A 19229-nucleotide genomic window follows, 5' to 3' on the forward strand; every position below is an offset into this window, starting at 1 on the left:
TTGTCTGACTCTTTGCGACCCCCAGGACTGTAGCTCGCCAGGCTCCTCTGTCCTGGATTCTCCAGGGAAGAATACTGGAGTGGGTTGCCATGCCCTCCTCCAGGGGATTTTCCCCATCAAGGCATCAAACCGGGGTCTCCTGCATTGCAGGCGGATTCTTTACCAGCTGAGTTATCAGGGAAGCCCTAGAGATAGGTATTATTACTACTGTCCTCTTACAGAGTGTGACTCAAGGAGAGGTGAAATAACTTGTCCTGCCAGGTCAGAGTTAACCTCCCAGGTGGCTCTAGTGGTAAAGAACTCGCCTTTCAATGTAGGTGACGTTAAGAGGCGCAGGTTCGATCCCTGGGTGGGGAAGATCTGGTGGAAGGCACGGCTGGCAACCCATTCCAGTATTTTTGCCTGGAGAATCCCATGCACAGAGGGGCATGGCGGGATACAGTCCAGAGGGTTGCAAAGAGTCGGACACGACTGAAGAGACTAAGCAAGCTCACGCACCACCTGAGATTCCAATCAAGGTGAGGTTGACCCTTCCTAGCTGTGTCCACCGGTTACCGAAGTCGCGAAGCGGCTGGATTCACAGCATTCCTTTTGCAGTTCCATGTTCTAGGGTTCTGGGATGTAATACATACCCCTCCACCCACCACCAAATACTCCTAGGACCAAGCCAGGTAGTTCACTTCTTAGAAATGTCCTAAAGGCCACTGTCCTCTAGGCTGGGATAAAAAACTCGATGATCCAGAAGAAAGCGATGTACCAATTCGGCTGACCGCTTGAACACTGGGTATTTAAAGTTCTCAAAAGGCAGCTGATCCCCGATTTGGAGGGAAGGCGGCCGGAAAGAGGGGACTAGGGCTGGGCCTGACCACAGGAAGGCTCCCCAAGACCCGCCTGGGCGCCAGCGGGGACGTTTGGGCTCTGCCTTTGAGGTCTGAGGGCAGCGGCCAAGCAGCGCGATCCTAGCCCGGCGTGGGGGCGGGGCCGGCTGCGCGGGGCGGGGCCGGCGCCCTGGTGGGCGGGGCCGCGGCCGGCCCCCGCCCCCTCCTCGGGGATGCCGGGATGTTTACACTCCTGACAGCCGCGGCCGGGGGAGGAGGCGCGGGAGTCGTGGGAGGATGGGCCGCCGCTAGGCTCTCGCTCCGGACGCGCCTCGCCGTGCGCAGGGTGGGTGCCCGCGCCTGCAGCGTCCGCCGGAGCGGCGCGGCGGGAGGTGGCCAGCGCTCCGGGCCTCGCTGCCACAGCCCCGGGCCCAGCGGGCCTGTCCGCGGCGCCGCCTGGCTGAGCCGCCCGCCCGCGCCGGGTCCTGCGCGGGCCGGAGGACGCAAACCTCTCCGCTTCCTGGTGAGTCGCTGCCGCTGGGGTCTTGGGCACGCGGGCCGGGGGCCCGCCGGGTGGGGCTGCCCGCGGAGCCAGGCGGGGAGGGGAGGTCGGGCCCGCGCGCGGCGGCCTGGGGATCACGCCGTGGGTGGGTCGAGGAAGGGAGGCCGGTGCGGGGCGCGCGCGGCCGGGGGGCTTCGGGCCACTCGTGGGCCGTGGGGAGAGCCTCGTGCCCTGCGCGGCTTGGGCGCCCGAGCCCGCCGCCGTAACTAAGAAACTCCGGCGGCCACGGCGGCGGCGCAACAGGTCTGGGTTTGGGGACCGGAGGAACTTGGCGAAGTCCCGCCTTCCGGCGCACGCTCATTGGCTGCGCCTCTTATTTATTCCTCGCGGATTGGCTGGGTCCAGCTGTCAATCGGCCACCGCGGGACTGGGCTGAACGAACTTCCAGGGAGAAGTGGGTGGTGGGAGCTTTGCAGACTGGCTTGCTGGAGTGCGGGGAGGATGACCGACCTTTTGGAGAAGGTGCTTTACTGGGGCTCTGTAGAGAATGATTGCAAGGCAAATAGCGAATGGTGGTGGTGCTAGTGGCAAAAGAAGAGAAATAAAGGCACTGAACATTGAGGCCAAAAATCAGAGACGAAAGGGAGCTTGAAGGAAAAAAGGAGAAAAAGTGATAAGACTACATTGTCCCGTGTCAGGAAGGGAACACAACCTAGAGAAGGATGCTGCAGTGAGATTTAGGAGCCCCTGTCACCTCTTTCCTGTAAACTAGGCCTTGGGAGATGATGTTTCAAACAGATGAGTCTTGTTCTCGCCCAGCTGTACTTAGGGATGGATACTAAAAATAGTTATTTACAGTAAGATATGTTTCCATCCTTGAGCGTTGTTGGTGACAGATTGAAAGAAACATTGCAGAAACGAAATGATTTTTCCTCTGCTTTGAGGCTACTGATCATAAGGATGCAATTGAAACAAATACCCATAGTTTGTAGAGCACTGTGTGCCCGCCATAATTAGAACCACTGTTGATAATTCCTCCAAGGAATTTGCAGTTTATAGAAGTATGCGTATTCCCTTCAGGCTACAGCTGCGCGTCTCGCCAGGTTACAGAATAAAGTGAAGAATATGTGCGTGATCATTCTGTAAGGGAGCTTGAGCTCTTGAGGGTGTGGTCGGAGAATGGCTTAGCACTTTCCCTCAAAAATTTATAGTACCTTTGGGTCATTCTGACTGTGAAAAGGGTGAATAGTTAAACGAGATACAGTTAACTCTGTAATGCTTGCGGTGACTCCTGGTGAATGGACGCCGAGTATTCTTGGCCAGAACCCTTGATGAAGGCCCGTGCAGCCAAAACAAGTTAACAGAAGACGTAAGGAATTTCATTTCCAGAGATCCAGTCCACAGCTTGCTTCACTCCTAAAACCGCAGCATCCTCAGCTTGGCCCTGGACTGGGTGAGAGCTTTGAAAAAGTTTTAAACCGCATGGGGACGACGGGAGGAGGGCGGCGAAATTAAAAGGCGAAGGTACCCCTAGTGGAAGCTGGTCGCTCACTCTCTGGGAGTGTCTGGGGCTGCCCCGGACCTTTCCCGGAGGCGCGGGCGGCCCCGCCCCCTGCAGACGGACGGCCTCCGCAGCCAATGGGCGGCGAGGACGGCGCGGCTCCGGCAGTGGGGGGCGGGCACTTCCTCCGGCGCTCGGGGCCAGTGGGAGGGGGCGGAGGTTTACATCGGGGGGCGGGGCTTGCGGAGTAAACACTCAAGATTAGGGAGAGGAGGGGAGAGTTGTGAGATAAATCCGAAAATGCGGATGGGGGGAGCTGGTCAGTTAAACACATAAAGTGGTGGGGGGGGGGCGGCGGCAGGTCCCTGGGATTCCCGCCCGGCACCCCCCCCCCTCAGGTGCTCGTCTCCTTTCAAGGTTCAGCTGCACCTTGGGCTCCCCAATTGGTGTGACTGATGTTTGTGGGGGTGCGGGGGGGTTGTTCTTTGAAATCGTGTGAAAATGCAAACCGAGAACTGTTAAGACTCCAAATCCTTCAGCGTTTTTACAGTTACTTTGGAGCGCTTTACATATACAAAAAGTGGTTTGCAGTCGCCAAAGTGAAGACGACCCCCCGGGTGCAGACTCATTTGCTAATCCGCACTGCTGTTCTGCTGGGGTCCGCTGATCCCGATCGCACCTGCTGCCCTCCACGCCTCTCCACCACTCACAGCTTCTGGCTGGACCATCTCGGGAGCCCTTTTGCAGCCCAGTAAAGCAGCACTTACTGCAAGAATGAGGAAGGCACGCCTGGTATGATGGCTGCGTTCTAGTGGAGGAGGGGAGACTGGGGGCCTCGGTGTTAACGTCCCCGAATAATAGAACTCAAGTTTTGCAGTTTCACACGACCAGGATGTGGGCTTGAGTATCTCACCTCTTACTCCCCTCCCTCTATGTTTCTGGTGGTTGCAGTTGGCAGTTTGAGGCACTGATTTATTTGGAATATTCACATATTTTCTTCTTGACCGTTGTGTATTTACTGAAATGTAGATTTCTCTTTTTCACTTAAGTAAGTGGTCTGAGATGTCAGTCACTACAGTGAGACTTCTATAGGCTTTTACATTTACAGTGAGATTGTTCCTAGAACCAAAGCTGTTTTTTCTAGAAACTGTCTGATGTTTTAAAATGTATCTTTCTAGTATTACAAACGAAGCCACCCTTTAAGGGCATCTAGAGGGGACAGAAATGTTTACTTACTGCAGTTTTGGAAAAGAAGTTGCTTAATTAGATAGTAAGTCCCCAGAAATTCCTTTTAGGTTTTGTTTCATTTGATTTTTTTTTTCTTTTTAAATAGGCTTTGGTATTTAAAAAATGTGAAGTGTAGATGCACAAAGTGATACTCTGTCTGCATAACTAGTTTCACTCAAATTAAAATATTTGTCCCTTCAAATATTTGCTCAAGAGTTATGTGGGTAGGTATTCTAGTACATCATGTATAAAATATGGCAACAAAGTTAGTAATATACTAAGTGCTTTGGAAATGGCATGTATAATATTGTTTGCTTTGGATTGCCTTATCAGCAGTTATTTTTCAGCATTTTTATAAATATATAGTAAGATGTTTTAAGTGTTTTTTCATACTTTTGAAAGTTTCAACTTAATTCCTTCTCCCTTGAGTTTTAAAGGGAATTTATATAATAGTAATCACATTTATTGGCAGGATACAACAGTTGAGAATTTTTAAACTTATACATAGAACTAACATAGGACCATTCATTCTTAGAGTTATAAAACCCCTAGACTGCTGATTTTCTTTTGGTGATTAAATAGTTTGACTATCTCTGTGTATTATATATCTTCCGTTTTAAGGAAAACAGAATATATTTCATTGTTTTCAGTGAGCAGTGGGAATGAGGAGAACAGATAGGTGGCCTTGAAGCATTTATTCATATTTTCAAGCAGGATAGCTTCTTTTTTTAACCTTTGTTAAAATACTAGCTCTGGCACACTATTTATATAATGAACTGATACAACCAGCTGTTTGGTAATAGCTGTCCACAGTGTGTTCATCAGAATAGTGTGCAAATGAATGGAACACAAAATTGGTATTTAATTGGTCTATCGAGTTTTAGAAATGTACGTGTTTTCTGTTATTTAGTGGAAACAGCCCTTTCTGTGAATCCTGCTGGTGGTCTTCTATTGATAATCACTGTGAGTCATTGAAGGAACTTTTTCATTCCAGGTTGCTTTCGTATAGAACAGGGGCTTGCAGACTTTGTCTCAGAAGGGTGAGAGAGTAAATATTTTTGGTTTTGTGAGCCTTGTGGTCTCTGCAGCTACTGCCACTGCACCCATTGGCATACCTGAACAGGTGGGTGTGGCTCTTCCAGTAAAACTTTATAGTCAGGCTGGAGGCCCCCTCCTGCCCTGGAAGGTAACACACAGATCTAAACCTGAGTCTAGGATTGGTGTTTGGGCTGGTAGGGATTTTCCAGGGCGGCATTTTAGCCTTTCCTGGTCCTTTGATCCCTGTGACAATCTCTTGATCTTCCCCAGTCCTCTCAGAATAATGCTCAGTTATTCATTGCCAGATCTTGTGTGTAATTTCAGAGACCTTGTAACATTTCAACCTCTGTTAGACTTTTAGGGATTTCTGCTGTTCTTGCCTCAGGGGACCCCCTCACCTATCCTTCAATGTGTCAACTCTCAGCTTCCTTCTTGATGCTAAGCCAAGATGGACCCTGCTGTTAGACATTTATCTTTGCTTAACCGACAGATAACACTGGAAGGAATGTCTTTTGGTGTGTTTCTTTAGCAGTTTTTGTTCTAAGTCTTCTGGAATGGCTGCCTTTGCTGCCTTTAGAGAGAATTTCTGGCATGAGTAAGAGTATGCACAGATTTTTGTCTTTTTAGAAAAACTGACTTAGTATTTTTTTATAAAAGACTTTTTTCCAGTTTAATAAAAAAAAAACAACAACTTCTAAAAAGGGCCTGCATTGTAAGGAGAGGCCACCATCTGGGTGTTTGGGACCTGGGGTGTGCTTGGGGGTTGCCTAACTCTTTCCTTGGCATTCAGTAGAGTTAGCTGCCGCTGACCTGGGTGTAGATACTGGAAAGAGCTTGAATGCAATGGAAAAGGCAAGAGCTGTGAGCTTACACACGCTTTCCCAGCCCAGCCCCAGTAGGTTCAGGGTGGGCAGAAATAGTGACCCCTCAGGGTGGGGCCTGGGGCTTCAGGGCTAACTGCTACCAGCTGCCACAAGCCTCTTCTCTTTGTGTGACCTCGCTGCACAAATACCATTTTCTATGTTTACCCAATGTGAAAAAGACGGAGGCCCAGGTTTCTCTTCTCCGCTGTGACCTTGGCTGAGCTACTCGATTTGTTCAGACCATAGTCTTCCCAGCTCGGGTCCCATCATTGCTTGGGGGCGTAAGTGACCGCATATTTTTAGAAGTAGGGTAGGAGGCTTTCGTTTCACCTTTTTCTCTAAGGACGTTTGGTGGTGGAAACCCACTTCTTCTCTGTTTCTTCTGCCGGGAGACCTCGCTGCCTACCCTCTCCTGGCCCAGTTGTATTGGAACAGGTTCCTTCTGGCTCTGCTGCCATTTCTGTCTTCTCTGCCTTAATTGTTCTTCCCTTTTGCCCTGTGTTGTTCATATTTATAATTTAATTGTTCCCAATAGGAGTTAATTTTTTACTATATTTTCGGGGGATGGGGCAGTAAACCTTAGTTCCTCAGGAAAAAACCACAAGAGGCTTGGGGGTTATATTTTGGACAAAAAAAAAAAAGATGAAAGCTGCAAAAAGATACTTAAATACTGATTGAAAAATGGAAAAAGTTAGAATATTCTTTCTAGTATATTTCTACTATGCTTCCAATTCTTTTTTTTTTAATTGTTGTTTTTCTCATATTCCCATGTTTACCTGGAAAATTACTCTAATTTCTTTCTGATCATGACCATAACAAAGCCACATATCATCTATTATATTATTATTGGGAAAACGAAACATGTAGACATGTTTATGAAAAACTGTCATACCTCTGAAATGTAAGGAGTTGCGACTCTTCCATTGCCTTGTCTATCTAACTGCTGGGCCCTATAATAAAATAATGTGATACGTTTGCATACTGTCATAAAGATACCCAGAACCGGACAGTAGGTAATTTATTTCAGGCAAATAGCACGTCCTTATTTTAAATAGTCATGTTTAGGCATGTTTTGCTACTTAACAAATACAAGTAAATTGAAAGACATTGTACAAAGAGAATGCTTCCTGGTGGATTGTTTTACAGCAATAAATTGATGTTTCATTCTCAATGTCACATGGTAACCTATAGATTCACTTCTTTTATTTTTAACAGTCTTTGACACTAAGACATGTTTAGAAGAGCATGGTAACGGGAAGTATTCAGTGAAAACGGCATTTTTAAAAAACATTTTTTGTCTACATCTAAAAGTTTTAGTAAAGTTTCTCCAGTTGATAAGTATTTTGATGGTTGAATGGCATACTCTTTTCAGCTTCACTTTGTCATCTTGAGCCCTGGAGTGTTCAGGGCATCAGCCATGGATGACGAGTTGCATTGTATCAGGTGGTTCTCCCCCTAGTCTTCTCGTCATTCTGATCTCTCTCTCTCTCTCTCTCTCTCTCTTGTCGGAAGGCATGTATTACACCGTGCTCAGTGATATTGGGTGGGTGTGTGGGAGGGAGTCCGAGCTTCTGGCAGTTTCCCAGCACCCAGCCCCCAGGGAGTGGCTGCTGCCTCTTCCATGAGCAGCAAGCCCAGGGCTGGGACTGCCGGTGCTGCCCTCCCGGGGATCCAGGACCAGACCCGGCTGCTGGGGTCCAGGCCGGGGTGCTCCAGGCTCCAGCACGTAGCACCTCCTGTGTTAGTTTCCTAGGGTGGCCCCAGCGAGTTAACTGGATGGCTGCAAACAGCAGAGGTTTACACGCGCTGTTCTGAAGGTCAGAAGTCAGGTTGTCCACCGGGCCATGCTCCCTGTAAGGGCTCCCGGGAGCGTGTGCCCTGTGGCCCTCAGCCCACATGTTGGTGGCCCTTCTGGGCCCTGCGTGATGGGCGGCCATCCCTGTCTCTGACTTGCCGCGTGGCCACCTTCCTGTGTCTCCTCCTATCCTCAAAAGGACACCAGTCTTACTGGATTAGGGTCGTCTGATGACCTCATCTTTGCTTTTGATCGCTTATGCTTAAAATTTAACAAGCATGATCTAAATACTTTTTGTTTTTTTCTTCCAGTTTCTTTACCACACCAAAGATTTTTAGATTTCTGGTCTTTCTGTTCTGAGCAGAGTATTTTAAGGTTGTATAGAGATTGTATTGTATCAGTACTAGAGGGATGCGGGCACCCAGGTCGTCCTGTACGTATGTCATCTGCAGCTTGTATCTTACTACTACCCCAGAACAGCTGTTCCAGAATCAAGTTTCCACTCACCCTTATTTTGTGGTTTCCCTTAGGAGACCTTAAGTGCGTAATTCACTGAATCAGATCCTTTCAGAGCTGGAAGGAAACCTAAAAAATCGTCTAAACTGACCTTTTCGTTTAATGTGAGAATAAACTGAAGCCCAAGGATGTGAATTTGCTAATGCACATTCCTCCGCATTCCACTGCATTCCCTAATAGTCCACACTGCCTCGTGTACCTCTCTGTCAGGCTCTTGGTGGTAGGCATGGTGTTTTGTTTTTTACTTCTGTTGGGTTAGCAGTCCTGCGTTCCTCAGGCAACAAGAAGAAATGCCACATGGTCTTTTTAGAAAAGAGTTGCTAATTTAAAGCTTTATTTATTTATGATGGGAGTCCGGCCCTGCTGCTCCCATCATTCCTCCGGGGGTAGGCAGCTCTTGGGGCAGTTTATGCTTAAGAATCAGCCCCTCCTAGCAAGCACAGCCAGCCTCTCAGCTCAGCTGCTGGCCAGGTACTATCGACGTCACTGTTAATCATCAGTGAAAATAAATGAGGTAAGTACATATAAGTCTAGCGATTTCCCTGTAGCTCAAACGGTAAAGAATCTGCCTACGAGGCAGGAAGCCAGGGTTCGATCCCTGGATTGGGAAGTTCCTCTGGAGGAGGGAATGGCAATCCACTCCAGTATTCTTGCTTGGAGAATCCCATGGACAGAGGAGCCTGGCGGGCTATAGTCCATGGGGTTACAAAGAGTCAGACATGACTGAGAAACTGACACACACACAACTCTGCATAAGAATTGAGTAAAAACTGAAGAGGGAATTCGGCTTCAGACCAGTGGAAGAGAATAGTAGCCCTAAGTGTTAGTTTTAGTTCTGTCCCGACCCAGCGGTCCCTGGTGAGTGTGCTGCTTTGCTGGTCTCACATTTGGGGCATGTTCAGGGTGTTCTCCTTAGTGTGAAAACTCACCGCTGCCCCCGCCCCGCCACGGTTTGCTCTGCTTCAGGCCACAGCCCAGGGCCCCCGCAGAGACTTTGCTCTGCCCGCCCCCCCTGCAGCCCACGCTCGCCCCGGGGCTTGCCACACCAGGCTTTCCTGTCTCTTGGATCTGGCCGAGCTGGCCCGAATTCAGGAAAAGTGCGATGACTCACCTGTTCCTCTTTCCATGACTGTCCTATTTCCATTGATAACATGGGCTGACTCCCTCCTTGTCCCTCAGCGCAGCCTTTGCGTGTGAGTGATGTTCTTAACCTGAGAGAGTGTGCATGGCCGTTTTAAGACTACTGTATCAGTGATTTTTTAAAAAAAGACACTTATTTATTTGGGCCACACCACATGGCGTATGGGATCCTGGTTCCCTGACCAGGGATTGAACCTATGCCCCCTGCCCTGGAGGCATGGAGTCCCAACCACTGGACCACCAGGGAAGTCCCTCTCTCAGTGGTTTTTTTGTTTATCTTTTTCTTTAATTTGGAGCTTACCAATAAATCCAGGTCCCTTTTCCCACCATTTCTACTCCCCCCACCTTAAAAAATATATATATACATATATATGTGTGTGTATCATAAACAGTACCAGAAGAGGCAGCTTGACAAAGTGAGTTTTGAAGTCCTGGACTGAGTCTGGGTTCATTTTTGTATCTTTGAGATGGCAAGCACAGGGTCTCAGGGTGAGCTGGGTTAAAACGCACAGGACGTGGCCTAGGAGTCGAGTGTCTGGCTGTGGAGGGAGAGCTGGGCGTGTGGTTAGTGGTTCGGTTAATGGGAAGGCACCTGGGCCGCAGAGATGCGCTCAGGGTGCAGAACGCCCTGACCCCCTGGGCGTGGTGCCGGGTGGGCATGCTGCCGTCCGAGGCCCCTTCTGTTCACAAGGTGGGCTGTCAACCTCGGAATGTCAGTGTTTCCAGACTCAGCCCTGGACACCAGTTTTTCTTCATTGTGAAGTCTGGGAGGGTATTTGCATATGCATTGCGAGATAGTTGGAAAGAGGATCCAATTGGCTGCCCAGCCCTTGACGTTAAGCTTTCTCTGGACTGGGAAGGCGCAGCCGCCTGCAGGCCTCAGCCGTTGGCTGTCCGGGGATCTGCAGCAGCTGAAGGGTGATCTGGGGCTTCTGTCCACTCTGGGACCCTCCTTTCTCCAATGTTCCCTTCACTGTTCGCCCCACTTATCCCCCGGGTCCCACCACTTCACAGGTTGAAGACAGAGATTTGAGGGTATCGGTAAGTAGCTCAAAGTGAGTAGACGGATCGTCTAAAAACGCAGGTCTGTCTGTGTGCCCGAAACTCTGGGTTTTGGTGAATTGCAGGAGATGGGAGACAGGCGTGAGCAGTAGTTTGTATCATCTCTCCTGGCTCACCTGTGCCTCCAGTCAGGACCCTGACTCACCTTTCCAGATTCGCTTCTTTACTCTCCCCTAAATGTTAGTCCCATCTGACAGCTCAACTCTTCATTTTTTGGTAAATTCTGTATCCTTTTTCTGTATCCTTTGCTCTCTACTTTGTGATTTTCTCACTGTTTTTAATGCCTATTTTTTTTTTTTTTTTTAATACTTCAGTTGTTAAATCTCTGTGGTTAAAAATCATCTTTATCCTTTAAGGCTCTGCTCACATGTTATACAAAAAACACAAAGACCTCTTCCTTCTCTAGGCCTTCAGTGCTTATCCACTGGCCCCGTGGTTGTGCTTGTCTCAGCGTCCTTCCTGGAATGTGTGCATCTGGAAGGTGTGACTCACGCCCCGTGCACGTCTGTGTTTCCTGCAGGGCCTGGGACCTTTCTCGTCAGGACCAGCAGTTCAGGGAAGGCAGGTGACGGCGCCCCAGTGCCTGTGTGAGTCCGAAGGCCCCTGGCAGATCCCTGCATCGGCAGAGGTCCTGGAGGGCTGATCGGTGGACTGCAGGCCCCGAGGGGGCAGGGCAGATCCAGGGCCTCGGGTGAGGGGGGTTTTATTCTGCGAAAGGGCGAAGGTCTGACCTCCAGGTGCTCACTGTCAGCCGGGGGTCTGGGCCTGGTGTCTGAACTCTGCATTGTAAAATTTGAAAGATTTCAGAGTGGGGTGAGGTGAGAGCCAGGACTGGGAGAAACGAGCACGCCAGGCAGGAAGTTGGTGGGAACCGGAGGGCTGTGGAGTCAGGACGGAGACCAGTTGGGCAGTTAGGTACGAATTAGAGGCTCGGCAGCCAGAACAAAGAAACAACTGAATTCCTCTAATTAGGAAGGACAGTAAACCAGGAAGAGGAGTCAGATGAAATTGATTTGAATCTGATTTGCTAAGCTGTTCACTCGGTATCCTCATGTTTGCCTTCCTTAGAGGCTGGCCTATTCCTAGTTCAAGGGAAGCAATTTGGCTTTTCTGTAAAGGAAAAGGAAGCTCTCTCTATCCATGGAAGGCGCTTTTATGTATATATTTGCTAAATTAATTCCATTATGATGTTCTAATAATCCCCTCCTGGGGAAAATGTTGAACTAAGTTAATAAAGAAATTACTAGCTTAATACTTGAAATTATTCCCTTCTTAGGAATAATTCGTGTTGTGCTTAGTCTGACTCTTTGCAACCTTTTGCAACTCTTTGGACTGTAACCAACCAGGCTCCTCTGTTTATGGGGTTCTCCAGGGGATCTTCCTGACCCAGGGATCAAACCTGGATCTCCTGTGTCTCCTCCACTGCAGGCAGATTCTTTACCTGCTGCTGAGTCATCAGGGAGTCCCCTTCAAATTGATGGAAAATTATAATTTGATCAGTGGTCATCAGATGCTGACTTAGTAAAAACTTGTTCCACTTCCACACAGATACATTTTATTTAGTTATCTTCATATTTTTCATTGCTGGAAGTTTGAGAGGATACTCGAAATGTCAGTAAGTATTTAAAAAAAACATTTAAGGTATTTATAAAACACCAGGCCCCATGGACCAGCGGTACATTTGTATATTCATGAATATATTCAGGAAGAAGCACATAGGAAATTAACCTGGGAAAACACCCAGAGATGGTGTATCAAAGGCCTTAAACATTGCTCGGAAGGTTGGCCCTTCCCTCTCCTGTGATGTGATGGTAGAGTGTTACTTGCACCTTAATGTTTTCAAGTCCTGTTTTTAATAGCAGTGAAAGCTGTAGTGCTTTGGTGCCTCTTTACTTGGTTCTTAGTTAATGGCAGGTCAGGAACTAGCATCGGAATATAAGCAAGATTGTTGTAGAGAGAATTTGTTAAAAAAATTTGTTAAAAAAATGTCTTAAGCTTAGTTTGGCTTATGAGATGTGTGAAGAAGTTTAGTTTATATTTGAAAATCCAGACTTCAGTGATACTGTAGTATACTTTAAAGTTACCTAGAAAAAGTAAAATTACCAAGAACAGGGGCTGTTTTTTCTTTTTTTAAACAAATTTCCCTTTAGTATCCTCTAACTTTCTCCCCTTTTAAAATTTAGGATTGCATTAGATTTATTTGTCTACCTGTTGATTCATTAAAGACCTTTTCCCCATTTGTAGGTAGGGTTTTCCCCTCGTTTCAAGTCCTCCAACTACTGTCTGTAGAATACCTTCTGATCCCTTAGTCTCCTGTGTGTGTGTGTGTGTGTTGCTTAGTCCTGTATGACTCTCTGCGACCTCATACACTGTAGCCCGCCAGGCCCTTCTATCTGTGGGGTTCTCCAGGCGAGAACACTGCAGTGGGTTGCCATTTCCTTCTCCAGAAGGAACTATAGAAAGAAGGAAAGTGAAGTCGCCTAGTCGTGCCCGAGCCTTTGCGACCCCCTGCAGCCCGCCAGGCCCCTCGTCCGTGGGGTTCCCCAGGCGAGAGCTGGAGCGGCCGCCATCGCCTCCTCCACTTGGTCTCCTACCCGCGGTTCGGGCGTCGGTGCGTGCTCGCCGCAGCCCGCTCGCGCCCTCCCGCCCCGCGGCGGTGGCCTCGCTGTCCCCACCCCCTCCTCTGCTCTGGGTCGGCTCTCCCACGGCCCTTCGCGTCGTCTCGGTGAGGCCGGCCTCCGCCTGTGTGGACCCCCTGTCAGCTCTGCTCCTGGCAGTCCCTGCCCCGGCGTCTGGTGGAATCCTGGTTTCCTGATGTTGTGAAGTCTGTGTCTCCCCTGCGAATAACCTGAGGGGTCGCGATTGCCTCCCTTTTTGTGCATTTCGTGTTCTCAGCAGCAGTCGTAGACACAGTGGCTGTGCCCACAGCAGCAGGACGAGCTGGGGAGGACCAGAAAGTAGGAGAACCGGGTGTCCAGGGAGGCCCTGCGTCTGCGCAGGGGTCTGGGGGCATCCTTCACCTGCAGCTCCAGCACTTTGTTCTCGGCCTCCCTGCCCCCCATCTGTGAGTAGCTGTGGCTCTTCCTTGAAATGGGGTGAAATAAAGCAGTGAGAGACTTCACTTTCTTGAAGACTCTTAGGATGGTTTATCTGTGTCGTGGTGTATGCTTCCTTGTTGAAGGCAGGGGAGTGCATGTCTTTGTAAACGGGTTTATTCACTTCTGCATTTATTGGAGCATCTAGTTTTTTGCGGCTGTGGCTTTGTCCTCCTTCATAAACGGGGGTGATCACGGGGTTACAGGAGGAACAGACTTTGTCCCGCATGGTGTCAGAGGCATCTCACAGCTCTGTGCAGTCCCCTTGCTACTGGTCTTTTCGTGCCATCATGCTGCTGAGGTGTTCACCCACGCCGAGCACCATCAAATCAAAATGAATGTCAGAGTGGTGTGAAATCCTCCAGTTGGCTGGGGAAAAGAGAGTTGAAATGCTCTGTTTCAAGGCAGAGGAGACAGTTTGGGGTAAAGTTCTCATAGTGCCTGGCGGTGGGGAACCAGGGAGAAGAAATACTAGCCAGATCAGTGTCGAGTACAAGCCTGCTGTCTGCACAGAGCGCAGGGCGGCGTCCTGTGTTCTCATGGAGTCTCCTTTCATCACAGCGACCCCAAACCCGCCTCTGTCCCCAGGCGGGGAGCGACACCCCGCTCAGGTCCTAGTTTGGTTGCCTGGGGGACTCCTGGTGACACTCTCCGGGGGCACCTGGTCACCTGTGGCTCGAACACCGCAGCGGGGTCTGGCGAGGGGGCAGCTCCGGGGTCACTGGTGTGGAAAGGGGAGCGGGGTAGCCTCTCTGGGAGGGCATGTTCGCGGCTCCTCACCTTTGCTCGTGTACAAGGGCTGCTGGTGCTGCTGCTAAGTCGCTTCAGTCATGTCTGACTCTGTGCGACCCCATAGACGGCAGCCCACCAGGCTCCCCCGTCCCTGAGATTCTCCAGGCAAGAACACTGGAGTGGGTTGCCATTTCCTTCTCCAGTGCATGAAAGTGAAAAGTGAAAGTGAAGTCACTCAGCCGTGTCGGACTCTTAGCGACCCCATGTACTGGAAGCGATCCCATGGAGTGTAACCTTCCAGGCTCCTCCATCCATGGGATTTTCCGGGCAAGAACACTGGAGTGGGTTGCCATTGCCTTCTCCAGTGTACAAGGGCAGTTTCACTAAAAGGTAGGTCAGTACTCCATGAATCCTGGAAGAAACTAAAGGTTAACTTGTGTGTTGCTGTCTGACTTGAGCTGTAAGTATAGCATGTAAGGTATTTTCTTGTGAAGACCCGAATAATGCTGTTTCCATCCTTTATATACCTGTGCTTTTTTAAAAATCAATTTATTTTAATTGGAGGATAATTACTTTACAATGTTGTGGTGGTTTTTGCCATGCACTGACATGAATCAGTCATGAGTGCATGTGTCCCCCAGCCTGAACAACCCCCGCCCACTTCCCTCCCCACCCCATCCCTCTGGGTTGTCCCAGAGTACCGGCTTTGGGTGTCCTGCTTCATGCATCGAACTTGCACTGGTCATCTATTTTACATATAGTAATAACCTGTGCTTTTAAAGTCTCTTACTGTCTGCCAGCTTGCTAAAATTTTTATCATTTCTTTAGTCAGGGGAGTGGATTTCTGCAGAGTCAGAAGGTTTCTGAAAATAAAACTTAAGTAGCTGTCAATCATATAGTTCCATTTTGAGTGTGCGTCTGGCATCACTGTTAATCAGATCTTCAAACTTTTATGAGTCCTTTATGTTTAAAGTCTTGGTAGCTTCCTCAGCATCACGTGCTTGTCATTCCTGCTGTTGATTTAAAATAGTCGTCTTTACTCTTGGATAGTATCTTCCTAAAGTCATAGTGTCACATGACATGTGTGCCAGAGAAAGTAGATTTGTTTCAACTGAATGTAGAAGTTTGGTGTGATTGTGGTCAGGGTGCAGAAGAGCAGGAGGGGCTTCTGGGTGCAGGGCAGGGCTTCAGGGCAGGGGGCTGTAGCATGGGAGGGGGTGGGGGGGCACAGGGGAGGGCTGCAGGGCGGGGCAGCAGGAGCCACAGGGTTTGGCAGAGTTTCCTGAGGATGTCTGCCCAGCAACTGCCTCACGGAATTCCTTCAAAGCCTGGTTGGGTTCTGTGGCATCGAGGAGAATGGGACTGTAGTACTGTCCTGTGTGCGCACGGGCCACGCCTCCTCCACCGCCCGCCTGCCCGGGGGCGTCGGGGCTGTTTCCACGGCCTGGCTCTAGTGAATACTGCTGCCGCGAACGCGGGGGTGCACGTGTCTGTTGAATTGTAGTTTTGTCTGGATATAACCAGAATGTGCCCTCTGCCCATCCCACTCTTTAGGTTGTCCTTTTCTTACAAATTTGTAGGAGTTTTATTTTTATGTATTCTGGGTAGTAATTGTTTGCCTACTCTATAGTAACTGTTTTCTCCTTTGCTCATGGTGCCCTTTCCAGTGGTCAGATTTAGTTTCTCAGTAGGTAAACCTTAAAATATACAATTTAACCATGCCTTACTTGATAAGTAAGCTCATCGAGAAGCCTTAGTAGAAGCTAGGGAGGGCAGTTCCGTGTAACTGTGGAGCCAGTGGCCTTTCCTGCCTGCTTTGCTCCCTCTTTTCTTAATTTTCTGTTAATTTTAATTTGCTGTCAAAGTCTGCGCACGGTAAAAAGGAGGTCAGGTGACCCAGAGGTCTGATTATTCTGCCTCTTTTTCTGAGGGGCGAGGGTGGGCAGGAAGGGGGCAAGGCAGCAGTTCTCATGGACATCGAGGGACACGTTTGATCTGTTTTGCTGGACACTAACTGTGTCTGTCTCACCTGATTTTCCATTAGGAATATCTGTTGTTACGACTACGCAGGTCTCGGGAGAGTGGTGGGGCCTGGGTGCGGGTCAGTGGAGAAGTTTGCTGGCGGGGATGTGGGGAGACCTGGTGGGCGACCTGGCTTCCCCCCGGGCTCCAGGGCTCCTCTCCTTGCCTGGTGTTGAGGAGTGTCAGAGGGAGACGGTGAGAAGAAGGCTTTTAAAGCCACTTTGTAGTTTACCGCAAACTAGTCTGGGCAGAAAGGAGGACCTTGGAGGTTCAGGAATAGTATGTAGAACCGTGTCTGTCGCAGCAGACATGTGCCAACAGATGAACAAGCAGCAGTTAATAAGCTTTTTTTTTTTTAATAATAAGGATAAAATGTAAAATCATGAGTTAATTCAGGAAGATCTATTGAATTTTTCCTTTATTTAAATGAGAAGTGTTTTTCCTTTTTTTTGTGATGATTTTTTGGTTAGGGAGTGCTTGTTACAGACAAAAGACTGTTAGAACAGGTGACCTTACGATACATAATTCATACTCATTAAAGTGTTTCCAAGTCCTCGCTTGTATTCCATGGGGCCTTATCAGCTTTGTTATGATAGAATTCACTACTATGAATTATTTAGTATTCTATTATAGTATACTATTCAAAAGCAGATGATCATGTGAATTTGAACTTGTTAGGTCCCGATTGTTTGACCTGTGTTCCATGTAACTTCTTGTTTTCTAAATTTGGTTGTTTAACAAGTGTGTTTATAGGACTTGCCCGTGTATTGGCGGTGAAAAAAAAAATGAAGTGATTGAGTCTGCTCTTAAATAGGAGTTGCTGAAGGCAATGGCACCCCACTCCAGTACTCTTGCCTGGAAAATCCCATGGACAGTGGAGCCTGGTGGGCTGCAGTCCATGGGCTCGAGAAGAGTTGTACACGACCAAGTGACTTCACTTTCACTTTTCACTTTCATGCATTGGAGAAGGAAATGGCAACCCACTCCAGTGTTCTTGCCTGGAGAATCCCAGGGATGGGGGAGCCTGGTGAGCTGCCACCTATGGGGTCGCACAGAGTCGGACACGACTGAAGTGACTTAGCAGCAGCAATGTTGTTCTTGGACCTGGAGGTATTGGACCCCAGATGCTTAGAGGACTGCTTCATTAAAATGCCCAGGGACAGGTTACTTAGAGGGTTGTTTCATAAAGGGTCACCTGAGTGTGAAGCAGGGTCACCAGGCAGGTTAGCTGGGAAGCGAGTTTCAGCCAGGATGGCTCTGTGTCGGAGGCACACAGGCTTGGAGGAGCCTGGCATTTGGAAGACGTGACGATGGTTCATTAAGGCCAGAGGGGAGGACGTATATGTGAGCCAGTAAGGAGCACGGCTGAGAAGAGAGCTTCATTCCTCAAAGGGTTTTAGGCGGGATTGTGACATACCATGTTTTTGTTTTAGATTGATCATGACCGTGGGTGTGTAGAGTAGGAATTACGTTACCCAAGAACATTTCATAGATTATAATAGTCGCAAGGGCTTGGGAGAAGCCGAGCGAGGTCTGGGAGGTAGACTGAACTGGCGGTGGGGACTCGTGGAGGTGAGGGGGTCGAAGGTCTGGTGTGGCCTGGAAACTGTATGCCCGGGTGGCAGGCAGTGCTATTCCCTGAGAAGGGGATTCAGAGTAGGCTGGATGTGAGGGGGTTGGGATCGTAGGCATTTCTGCTTTGGCTCATCAGGCAGAGGTAGGGTGGGAAATGAGATTCCAGAGCTACTAGCTCATAAATCATCAGTATGTAGGAGGCAGGTTCTGTGCCAGCTGAAAATGCATCCTTATTGATTTAAATAATCAAGGGACTTGCCATTAAAGGAAACCTGAGCAAGCAAATCAGCAGAATTGCTCATTGATCATAGAGCAAAAGATGTATTTTGCGTGGAAATGAAATAATTTCCTTATCACGCCCTTATGGTGGTGACTCAGGTTGCCAGCTTGATTTATTTGAGGCAGATACTAGATTAAGTAGTAGAAAATAGAGTAGCCAATAATTGATAAAAGTAAGTCCCTGGAACTTGAATCCTCATCCAAGAAATTGGAAGAAATCAATGTTCTCTTTAGTATCACAAAATACTGGAGGTAATGGACCAACTACTGCAGAGAACAAAACCCAGTGTTGTGGCTAAAACAGTGTATACACAGCCAGATTATTATTCACGTGTGAAAAGGGAGTGATGGTTTAGGTTTCAATGATTAGAGAAAATGTGTTGCATGTGTGTCCTTTAGAAAAAAAAATACTTAGAGATGTACTATAGGAGTAAAATAAAAAAAAACTAAGTTTGGGAAGTTGCCATCTTTGTACAAAAGTGTTGGGAATGAGCATGGGAGCAAATTATATGTAAAAGCAAGACTAAACAGGAGTTATTCAGGATTCGAAATACTAAGAATGCCAGGAATAACTTAGGTGGGCTATGGCTATAGAACCTATAATCTAAGAGTTTGGGGATGGGGTGAGCATTAGAGGGGAAAGTAATGGCATTGTCAGTCCTTGGCTGCCCTGGATTGGACTGTATGTCACAAGATGGATTTCATTTCTCCTTTGATGCTCAGCCAGAAACTGGTCAATGGAGAACTTAGAAAACCTTGAAAGTCACCGTTAGCAGAATTTAAAACAGAGTGGGATATATGTTTGTTTTCTTGGGGTTCCCTGGTGGCTTAGATTTGAAAGAATCTGCCTGCAGTGCAGGAGACCTGGGTTGGATCCTTGGTTGGGAAGATCCTCTGGAGGAGGGCATGGCAACTCACTACAGTATTCTTGCTTGGAGAATCCCATGGACAGAGAAGCCTGGTGGGCTATAGTCTATGGGGTTGCAAATAGTTGTACGTGACTGAGCAACACACACACACACACGTTTATTTTCTGAGTAGTTGGATAGGATTAAGGCAATCAG

At 48.5% G+C, this 19229-nt stretch overlaps 1 protein-coding gene across 3 annotated transcripts in view; it reads left to right on the forward strand.

Annotated features, from left to right (window-relative positions):
• Window positions 1-1202: 1202 nt before the first annotated feature.
• NEK7 (NIMA related kinase 7) overlaps window positions 1203-19229 on the forward strand; it is a 138304-nt gene continuing 120277 nt past the window's right edge. For all 3 annotated transcript variants that reach the window (XM_055583145.1, XM_055583148.1, XM_055583146.1), the window contains exon 1: window positions 1203-1341. The gene's annotated coding sequence lies outside the window, so the exon portion shown is untranslated. The remainder of the gene's footprint in view (window positions 1342-19229) is intronic.

This window comes from Bubalus kerabau, chromosome 5 (assembly GCF_029407905.1).
Source record: "Bubalus kerabau isolate K-KA32 ecotype Philippines breed swamp buffalo chromosome 5, PCC_UOA_SB_1v2, whole genome shotgun sequence".
NCBI lineage: Eukaryota > Metazoa > Chordata > Mammalia > Artiodactyla > Bovidae > Bubalus > Bubalus kerabau.